The following is an 11006-nucleotide window of genomic DNA, read 5'->3' on the forward strand; positions in this document are numbered from 1 at the left end:
ATGCCAGTCCTTTCCGGCCTGCCAGGTCTCTGTGGATAGGTCTGCTGCCAGTCTAATGTTTCTATCTTTGTAGGTTATGGACCTCATGTCCTGAGCTGCTTTCAGGATTTTCTCTTCGTCTCTGAGGTTTGCAAGTTTCACTGTTATGTGTCGGGGTGTTGACCTATTTTTATTGATTTTGAGGGGGCTCTCTGTGCCTTCTGAACTTGGATGCCTGTTTCCTTCTCCAGACTAGGGAAGTTCTGCACTATAATTTGCTCCAATATACCTTTTCCCCCAACCCCTGTCCTCTTCTTCTGGGATCCCAATTATTCTAATATTGTTTTGCTTTATGGTATCACTTATCTCTCAAATACTCCTCTCGTGATTCAGTAGTTGTTTTTCTTTTTCTCAGCTTCTTTATTCTCCATCATTTTGTCTTCTATATTACTAATTCTCTCTTCTGCCTCATTTATTCTAGCAGTTAGAGCCTCCATTTTTTATTGCATCTCATTTGTAACCTTTTTAAAATTTCAACTTGATTAGATTTTAGTTCTTTTATTTCTCCAGAAAGGGGTTCTCTAATGTCTTCTATGCTTTTTTCAAGCCCAGCTAGTATCTCTATAAACGTTATACTGAACTCTAGTTCTGACATCTTACTTATGTCCATACTGACCAGGTCCCTGGCAGTCAGTACTGCCTCTTGTTCTTTATTTTGAGGTGAGTTTTTCTGTCTTGTCATTCGTCCAGAGAAGAGAGATGAACAAGAGAACAAAATACTAAAATGGCAACAATGATCCCAGAAAAATATACACTAAACAAATCAGAAGAGACCCGAAACCAAAAAAAAAAAAAAAAAAAAAAAAAAAATGTAATCAGACAAGTGACCAGAATAGAGCAATACAGTGGATCCTGTATGTATTTTGGTCCATTTGTTAGAAAATTAGATCCTAAAATTGTAAAGAAAGAAAAACATATGTACAAAAATACAATTAAATATAATGAAAGGATAGAATGTGACTGTAAAAATGAAAATTAAAAAAGAGTTGATAAAATAAGAAGTTGGTTAAAAAATAAAATTGAAAGACTAAAGAATTGTGGGGGGAAGAAAACCTGTGAATTCTATATATTATATTCCCCTAGCACTGGAGTTTTGCAGTTGTCAGTGAATGGTAAACTTGGTCTTGGCTGGATGTTCTTGCTGATTTTCTGGGGGAGGGGCCTGTTGCATTGATGCTCAAGTGTATTTGCCCTGGATGGAATTGCACCACCTTTGCCAGGGGGCCAGGCTAAGTAATCTGCTCTGGATTCCTGTATGTGGCAGTTTTAGAGGATGAGAATGAAAATGGCGGCCTCCCACTCCTCGGTGTGCCCTCAAGGAAAAGCTGTCAATCACTCCTGTCTACCTGGTCTCCATCCACACTCTTTGCTCACCCAGCCTGTGACTGAACGTTTCCATCTCAGGCACACGACCCCATTTCGAGTCTCCAAACTCCTGCAGCATGCACCCTTGCTGCTCCTCCCAGGGGAGGAAGGGGTGTCTCCCTGTGGTTCTGCCACTTGCTGGGCCCCTGCTCAGAGAGCAGTTGTTTGTGCCATGGTTCATGGTTTATGGCAACTCCGAGCTGAGAGCCCATTCCTGGGCACGCTGATTGCAACCAGCTTCCCTGCTCCAATGCCTGGGAGCTCCGCCACACTCAGGCACTCCCGGTCTTCCTATGACCCAGGGATCCTGAGACCACACTGTCCCACCTAGGATTCCACCCCACTTCGTGACCTGAACACTTTTCAGGCAGGGACATCCCTCACCAGAGCAGACTTCTAAAAGTTCTGATTTTGTGCTCTGCTGCTGTATCACTTTCCGGTAGCTAGTTTATGGAGGCTCCCTCTCCCCACAGTTTATCTTCCCATATATTGCCTCAGATTCACTTCTCTGCACCTCCTACCTTGCAGAAAGTGGTCGCTTTTCTATTTGTAGAGTTGAAGCTTTTTTCTTAGATCTCCAGTTGAGTGTGCAGGTGTTCAGAATGATTTGATAGCTGTCTAGCTGAATTCCTGAGACCAGGTGAAACTAAGGACTCCTACTCCTCTGCCATCTTGGACTCCTCTTTCAATTTTACTGAATTCTTTGAGTACTTGCTGGGTTTTTTTGGTGGAATTTTTGGATTTTTTATCTACACAATCATATCATGCAAAAAGACAATGTTGCTTCTTCTTTTCTGATTTGGATGCACTTTCTTTCTTTTTCTTGTCTGTTTCTCTGGCAAGGACTTCCAGTACTACATTGCATAGCAGTAGTGAAGAGTGGGTACCCATGTCTTGTTCCTGATCTTAGAGGAAAAGCTTTCAACTTTTCACCATAGTATGATACTGGCTGTGAATTTGTCATATATGGCTTTTTTGTGTTGAGGTATGCTCCTTCTATCCTTAATTTGTTGAGCATTTTTATCATGAAAGAATGTTGTATTTTGGCAAATGCTTTTTCAGCATCTATTGAGATAACCATTTCATTTTAATTTTTCATTCTATTACATGTTATGTCATATTTGTTGATTTGCTTGTGTTGAACCATCTTTGCATTCCAGGGATAAATCCCACTTGATCATGGTGTATAATCTTTTTAATGTGCCATTGAATTCAGTTTGCTAATATTTTGTTTGCATTTATATTCACTAGGGATATTGGTCTGGACTTTTCTTTTCTTGTAGTGTCCTTATCTGGTTCTGTTATCAGGATAATGCTGGCGTTATAAAATTAAATTGAGAGTGCTGCTCTTAAAATTGAAGAATCTTCAATTTTTTGGAAGAGTTTGAGAAGGATTGGAGTTAATTCTTCTTTAAATGTTTGTTAGAATTCATCAGTGAAACCATTTGGTCCTGGAATTTTCTGTGTTGGGAATTTTTAAAAAATTACCAATTCAACCTCCTTACTTGTTATTGATCTCTTCACATGTTCTATTTCTTCATGATTCAGTCTTAGTATATTGGATGCTTCTAGGAGTTTATCCTTTTCATCTTGGTTCTCCAGTTTGTTAGTGTATGGTTTTTTCATAGTAGTCTTTTATGATCTTTTGTATTTCTGTGGTATCAGTTGTAGTATATCCTCTTTCATTTCTGATTTTATTTAAGTTCTCTCTCTCTTTCTGAGTTAGTTTAGCTAAAGGTTTGTCAATTTTGTTTATTTTTTAAAAATCCAGTGTTTAGTTTTATTGATCTTTTCTATTTATTTCCTGGTCTCTATTTCAATTATTTCTGCTTTTATCTGTTATTTCTTTTCTTCTGCTAACTTGGATTTAGTTTGTTCTTCCTTTTCTAGCTCCTTGAGGTGGGAAGTGAGTTTGTGCATTTGAATTCATTCTTGTTTCTTAATGTGGCATTTATCACTATAAAATTCCTTCTTAGAACTGCTTTTGAAGGATCTCATAAGTTTTGCTTCTATTTTTATTTGTTTCAAGGTATTTCTTGATTTCCTATTTGATATTTTGACTGGTCTTTCAGGAACATGTTGTTCAACCTCCAATTTTTTGTGTACTTTCCAGCTTTCCTTCTGTTACTGATTTCAATGTTTTATACCATTGTGGTGGGGAAAGAAACTTAGTATGATTTTGGTCTTTTTTTTTAATTTCAAGTTTTTATTTAAATTCTAGTTAGTTATACATCTGGTAAAATTGGTTTCAGGTGTAGAATTTAGTGATTAATCCCTTACATATAACACCCAGTGCTCATTACAAGCGCCCTCCTTAATGCCCATCGCCAATTTAGCCCATTCCCCACCCACCTTCCTCCAACCCTGTTTGTTCTGTCATTAAGAATTTCTTTTTTTTTATTAACATATAATGTATTATTTGTTTCATTGAGTTTCTTATGGTTTGCTTCCCTCTCTCTTTTTCCCCCTTCCACTATGTTCTTCTGTTTTGTTTCTTAAATTCCACATATAAGCAAGATCCTATGGTATTTGTCTTTCTCTGACTTATTTTGCTTAGCATTAACACTCTCTAGCTCTATTGATGTCATTGCAAATGGTAAGATATCATTCTATTAGATGGCTGAGTAACATTCTATTGGATATATATACTACATCTTTATCCTTTCATCAGTTGATGGACATCTGGGCTCTTTCCATAATTTGGCTATTGTTGATAATGCTGCTATAAACATCAGGGTGCATGTATCCCTTCGAATCAGTATTTCTATATCCTTTGGGTAAATACTTAGTAGTGCAATTGCTGGATCGTAGGGTAGTTCTATTTTTAACTTTCTGAGGACTCTCCATAGATTTTTTTCCAGAGTGGCTGCACCAGTTTGCATACCCACCAACAGTGTAAGAGGGTTCCCTTTTTTCCACATCCTTGCCAACATCTGTTGTTTCCTGTGTTGTTAATTTTAGCCATTCTGACAGGTGTGAGGTGGTATCTTATCATGGTTTTGATTTGTATTTCCTTGATGATGAATGATGTCGAGCATCTTTTCATGTGTCTGTTAGCCATCTGTATGTTTTCTTTGGAATAAAGGCTGTTCATGTCTTTTGCCCATTTTTTAAACTGGATTATTTATTTTTTGGGTGTTGAGTTTTAGAAGTTCTTTATAGATATTGGATACTAGCTCTTTATCACATATGTCATTTGCAAATATTTTCTCCTATTCCATAAGTTGTCTTACAGTTTTGTTGATAGTTTCCTTTGCTCTGCAGAAGCTTTTTATCTTGATGAAGTCCCAATAGTTCATTTTGTTTCCCTTGCTTCCAGAGATGTGTCTAGTAAGAAATTGCTATGGCCAATGTTCAGGAGGTTGCTGCCTGTGTTCACCTCTAGGATTTTGATGGTTTCCTGTCTCACTTTTAGGTCTTTCATTTATTTTGAATTTATTTTTGGGTATGGTGTAAGAAAATGGTCCAGTTTCATTCTTCCGCGTATGGCTGTCCAGTTTTCCCAGCACAGTTTGTTGAAGAGATTGTGGTGTTTTTTTCTTTTAAGATTTTATTTATTTATTTGACAGAGAGGGAGAGACAGTGAGAGAGGAAACACAAGCAAGGGGAGTGGGAGAGGGAGAAGCAGGCTTCCTGCCAAGCAGGGAGCCCAATGAGGGGCTCAATCCCAGGACCCTGGGATCATGACCTGAGCCAAAGGCAGACACTTAACGACTGAAACACCCAGGCGCCCTGAGACTGTCTTTTCCATTGGATATTCTTTCCTGCTTTGTCGAAGATTAGTTGACCATAGAGTTGAGGGTCCATTTCTGGGCTCTCTATTCTGTTCCATTGATCTATGTGTCTGTTTTTGTGTCAGTACCATACTGTCCTGATGACTACAGCTTTGTAATATAACTTGAAGTCCGGAATTGTGATACCTCCAACTTTGCTTTTCTTTTTCAAGGTTGCTTTGGCTATTTGGGGTCTTTTGTGGTTTCATACAAATTTTAGGATTGTTCTAGCTCTGTGAAAAATGCTGGTAGTATTTTGATAGGGATTGCATTAAATGGGTAGATTCCTTTAGCTAGTATAGACATTTTAACAATATTTGTTCTTTCAATCCATGAACATGGAATGTTTTTCCATTTTTTTGTGTCATCTTCAAATTCTTTCATAGGTGTTTTATAGTTTTCAGAGTGCAGATCTTTTACCTCTTTGGTTAGGTTTATTCCTCTGTATCTTATGGTTTTTGGCACAATTGTAAATGGGATTTATTCTTTGATTTCTCTTTCTGCTGCTTCATTATTGGTGTATAGGGATGTAACAGGTTCCGGTACATTTATTTTGTGTCTGACAACTTTACTGAATTCGTCTATCAGTTCTAGCTTGGCACTGGAATGGATACTTGTGTCATTCCTTTGAGGCGTGGCGGTCTCTGGTTCAAACCACGGATTACATCTATCCTATCATTGGTGACCCTTATGTGATGGGCGGGATAGCATGTGCCAACGTCTTCAGTGACCTCTATGCCATGGGGGTCACAATGTGACAATATGCTGATGCTCTTTGGAATCAGTAATAAAATGACCGACAGGGAAAGGGATAAAGTGATGCCCCTAATTATACAGGGTTTTAAAGATGCAGCAAAGGAGGCAGGAACATCTGTGACTGGTGGCCAGATGGTGTTAAACCCCTGGATTGTTCTGGGAGGAGTGGCCACAACTGTCTGCCAGCCCAGTGAATTTCTCATGCTGGATAACATGGTGCTGGGGGACGTGCTTGTGCTGATGAAGACCCTGGGGACACAGATGGCTGTGGCTGTACGTTCCTGAAAAACAGAATAAGATCAAACTAGTGGTCACCCAAGAAGACGTCAAGTTGGCGTACCAGGAGGCAATGATGAACATGGCAAAGCTCAACAGAACAGCTTCGGGGCTCATGCACATGTTCAGTGCCCACACTGCTACTGACATCACAAGCTTTGGAATTTTGGGTCATGTGCAGAACCTGGCCTTCAGCTCAGGTCATGATCCCAGAGTCCTGGGATCAAGCCCCACATCAGGCTCCCTGCTTGGAGGGGAGCCTGCTTCTCCCTCTCTCTCGGCCGCTCCCCCTGCTTGTGCTCTCTCTCTCTGTGTGTCACATAAATAAATAAAATCTTAAAAAAATAAAACCGAATTTGTCTGATATAAATATGGCTACTCCGGTTTTCTTTTGACGTCCATTGACATGATAAATGGTTCTCCATCCCCTCACTTTATCTGCAGATGTCTTAAGGTCTCAAATGAGTCTGTTGTAGGCAGCATATAGATGTCTCTTGTTTTTTATTTTTTTATTTTTTATTTTTATTTTTTAAAGATTTTATTTATTTATTTGAGACAGAGAGAATGAGAGAGAGAGAGAGCACATGAGAGGCAGGAGGGTCAGAGGGAGAAGCAGACTCCCTGCTGAGGTGGGAGCCCGATGCGGGACTCGATCCAGGGACTCCAGGATCATGACCTGAGCTGAAGGCAGTTGCTTAACCAACTGAGCCACCCAGGCGCCCAAGATGTCTCTTGTTTTTTAATCCATTCTGACACCCTGTGTATTTTGATTGGAGCATTTAGTCCATTTACATTCTGAGTGATTATTGATAGACATGAATTTAGTGCCATTTTATTACTTGTTAAGTCTTTGTTTCTGGAGACTTTCTCTGTTCCTTTCTAGTGTTTGTCACTTTTGGTCTTTCTTTACTATTTGAAGAGTACCCTTTAGTATTTCTTGCAGGGCTGGTTTAGTGGTCACAAACTCCTTTAGTTTTCATTTGGGTAATTCTGTATCTCCCCTTCAATTCTAAATGACAGTCTTGCTGGATATTCTTGGCTGCATATTTTTCCCATTCAGCATATTGAATATATCATGCCACTCCTTCTGGCCTGCCAAGTTTCTGTGGATAGACCTGCTGCTAACTTTTTGTCTTCCCTTATAAGTTAGGGATTTCTTTTCCCTTGCTCCCTATAGGATATTTTTTCTTACTCTCTATATTTTGCAAATTTTACTGTGATATGTCTTGTGTTGGCCTGCTTTTGTTGATTTTGATGGGAGTTCTCTGTGCCTCCTGGTTTTGGATGTCTGCTTCCCTCCCCAGATTAGGGAAGCTTTCAACTATAATTTCCTCAAATAAATCTTCTGGCCCCCTTTCCTTCTTTTCTTGGAGTCCTATGATACAAATGTTATTATGCTTTATGGAATCACTGAATTCCCTAAGTCTACATTTGTGATCCAATATTTTTCTTTCCCTCTTCTTTTCAGCTTCATTATTTTCCATAATTTTATATTCTATATCACTTTTTCATTCCTCTGTTTCTTCCATCCTTGTGATCATTACATCCGGTCAGTTTTTCATGTTGGTTACAGAATTTTTTATTTCAGCCTGACTAGATTTTAGGTCTTTTATCTCTGTTAAGGGATTCTCTACTGTCTTCTATGCTTTTCTCAAACCCAGCTAGCATCCTTATGATTGTTGTTTTAAATTCTGGATCAGGCATATGAATTGTATCCATTTTTTTTAAAGATTTTATTTATTTATTTGACAGAGAGAGACACAGCGAGAGAGGGAACACAAGCAGGGGGAGTGGGAGAAGGAGAAGCAGGCTTCCCACTGAGCAGGGAGCCCGATGTGGGACTCGATCCCAGGGCTCCGGGATCATGACCTGAGCTGAAGGCAGATGCTTAACGACTGAGCCACCCAGGCACCCGAATTATATCCATTTTGATTAGATCCCTGGCCATGACCTTTTCTTGTTCTTTCTTTTGGGATGAATTCTTCCATCTTGGCATTTTGTCTAGGTCTCTGTCTTCTTCTCTGTGTTAGAAAAGCCTGTTATGTTTCCTGTTCCTGAGAGTAATGGCTTTATTAAGAAATCATATGCTGTCAAGGGCCTGGAGCTTCAGGAAGTGTTTCTGGTGTGTGCTATGTGCACTCTGCTGCTGTGTTTTGGCTGCTCATTCCCTCAGGTCAGTCTTCTGAAGAGCTTCTCCTAGAGTGCAGTAGGAGTGTTTGGACCTTGTTCAGAGTGTGGTGAGTTTTAACTAGGTGTGCTCTGGTCTGCTTGTTAAAAGAGGCCTGATGCTATTTCCACTAGAGCTGAAGCTTTGCAGCACTCTATGATCTGTAGACTTGGTGCTTTCAGGGGGTTTGTGCTGGTCTTCTGGGGGAAGGGCCCACTGCTCTGGTTCTCAGGCACACTTACCCTAGTAAGAAGCACCTGCAAAGTGCAGTGGGGTGGGCCTTGATGTAAGCAGCTCAGGCATCCGCTGTTGGCACTGTGCTGCTTATTGAAGTCGGTCCATGTTGATGGGTAAGGAGGAAAAATGGTGCCAGCTCTATCCCTTGTCCCTGGAGAGGGGAGTTCCCACCCCTGCTGTCCTGGAAGCACTCACAGAAGAGGGAATAATCTCCCCTCATGTGTCCCAGGCATCCCTCAGATCCCTGCCTTCACCCTGCCTGTGTGCCAGCTATCCGCTGCCTGGCAATGCAGTGCACTTGTGTTTTATCCTAGGCAGACCCACCGTGTTTCAAAACTCCAATCTTTAGGGATGTGGCATGGTACAGACCCGCACTCATCCACTGCAGGGTGGGTGGGGGGTGACTTGCCACCCTGGGGCTGGTGGAGGTTTGTCCCAGAAGGACAGTCACACCAAGGTGCAGGAGCTTGGAGTTTAGAGTAAAACGCAGCAAAAAGCTGGTGTCTATGTTAGCTGCCCTCAGCAGGTGTATTCTGCTGTTTTTGGATGGAATATTATGAATATATGTTAGATCCATCTGGCCCAGTGTGTCATTCAAAGCCACTGTTTCCTTGTTTTTCTGTCTGCATGATCTATCTATTGATGTAGGTGGGTGTTAAAGTCCTCTACTATTATTGTACTACTGTCAGTTTCTTCCTTTATGTCTGTCAATATTTGGTTTATGTATTTAGGTGCTCCCATGTTGGGTGCATAAATATTTACAATTGTTATATTCTCTTGTTGGATTGTTCCCTTTATCATTATGTAGTGTCCTTCTTTGTCTCTTGTCACAGTCTTTGTTTTAAAGTCTATTTTATCTGATCTAAGTATTGCTACTTCAGTTTCCTTTTCACTTTTAGTAGTGTGGTAAATGCTTCTCCATCCCTTCACTTTCAACGTGCTTGTGTCTTTAGGTCTGAATTGAGTTTCTTATAGGCAGCATATAGATGTGTCTTGCTTCATCCGTTCACATTATATGTTTGGATTGGAGCATTTAGTCCATTGACATTCAAATTTATTACTGATAAGTATGTGCTTCTTACCACGTTGTTACATGTTTTAAGATTGTGTTTGTAGTTCTTCTCTGTTTCTTTCTTCTCTTGCTCTCTTCCCTTGTGTTTTTATGACTTTCTTTAGGGATGTGTTTGGAATTCTAATTTTTTTGCATATCTATTACAGGTTTTTGATTTGTGTACCATTAGGTTTGTATATAATTGGGTTTGTATTATGCATATAACAGTCTATATTAAGTTGATGGTCACTTAAGTTTGAACCCATTCTAAAAACACTATATTTACTCTCCCCAGTGTTCTTGTATATGAATGCATAATTTACATCCTTTTATTTCATGAATTTCTTGACTGATTTTGTTTGTTTGTTTGTTTATAAATAAATCAGAATTCAAGAATTCCATTTAACATTTCTTGTAACATCCCTTTAGTGGTGATGAACTCCTTTAACTTTTGTTGTTTGTCTGGGAAACTCTCTCTCCTATTCTGAATGGTAGCATTTCTGGAGAGTATTCTTGGCTACAGATTTTCCTTTCAGAACTTTGAATATATCATGCCACTTTTTTCTGGCCTGCAGAAATTCTGCTGAAAAATCCACTGATAGCCTTATCGGCTTTCCCCTGTATGTAACTGTCTTCTTTCCTTAGCTGCTTTTAAAATTCCCTTTTTTTTTTAAGATTTTATTTATTTTTTTGACAGAGAGAGACACAGCGAGAGAGGGAGCACAGCAGGGGGGGTGGGAGAGGGAGAAACAGGCTTCCCAAAGAGCAGGGAGCCCAATGCAGGGCTCGATCCCAGGACCCTGGGATCATGACCTGAGCCAAAGGCAGACGCTTAACGACTGGGCCACCCAGGCGCCCTTTCTAAAATTCCTTTTTTTATCACTACTTTTTGCCACTTTTAAATTAAAGTGTCTTGGTGTAGATCTCCTTGGGTTGATTTTGTTGGTTGCTCTCTGTGTCTCCTGGATCTGGATGTTTGTTTCCTTCCCCAGATTTGGGAAATTTTCAGCTGTTATTTTTTCAAATACATTTTCTGCCTCTCTTTCTTTTCTCCTTCTTAGATGCCTATAATGCAAATATTATTACACTTGATAATGTTATTGAGTTCCCTTAACCTGTTCTCATTTTTTATTATTCTTTTTCTTTTTTGCTATTCAGCATGGTTGCCTTCCATCACTCTGTCTTCCTGCTCACTGATCCATTCTTCTGCTTCCTCTACTCTACTACTGAGTCCCTCTAGTGTATTAATTTCAGTTATTGAGTTCTTCATCTCTGATTGGTTCTGTTTTATATTTTCTATCTTTTTTTTTAAGATTTTATTTATTCATTCATGAGAGAGATG

The 11006-nt window shown here is 39.7% G+C and overlaps 1 pseudogene; it reads left to right on the forward strand.

Moving 5' to 3' along the window:
• The first annotated feature begins 5777 nt into the window (after positions 1-5777).
• Positions 5778-10778, forward strand: LOC113935428 (annotated as a pseudogene).
• The last annotated feature ends 228 nt before the right edge of the window (positions 10779-11006 follow it).

The sequence above is a fragment of the Zalophus californianus genome, chromosome 17 (assembly GCF_009762305.2).
Source record: "Zalophus californianus isolate mZalCal1 chromosome 17, mZalCal1.pri.v2, whole genome shotgun sequence".
In the NCBI taxonomy this organism is placed as follows: domain Eukaryota; kingdom Metazoa; phylum Chordata; class Mammalia; order Carnivora; family Otariidae; genus Zalophus; species Zalophus californianus.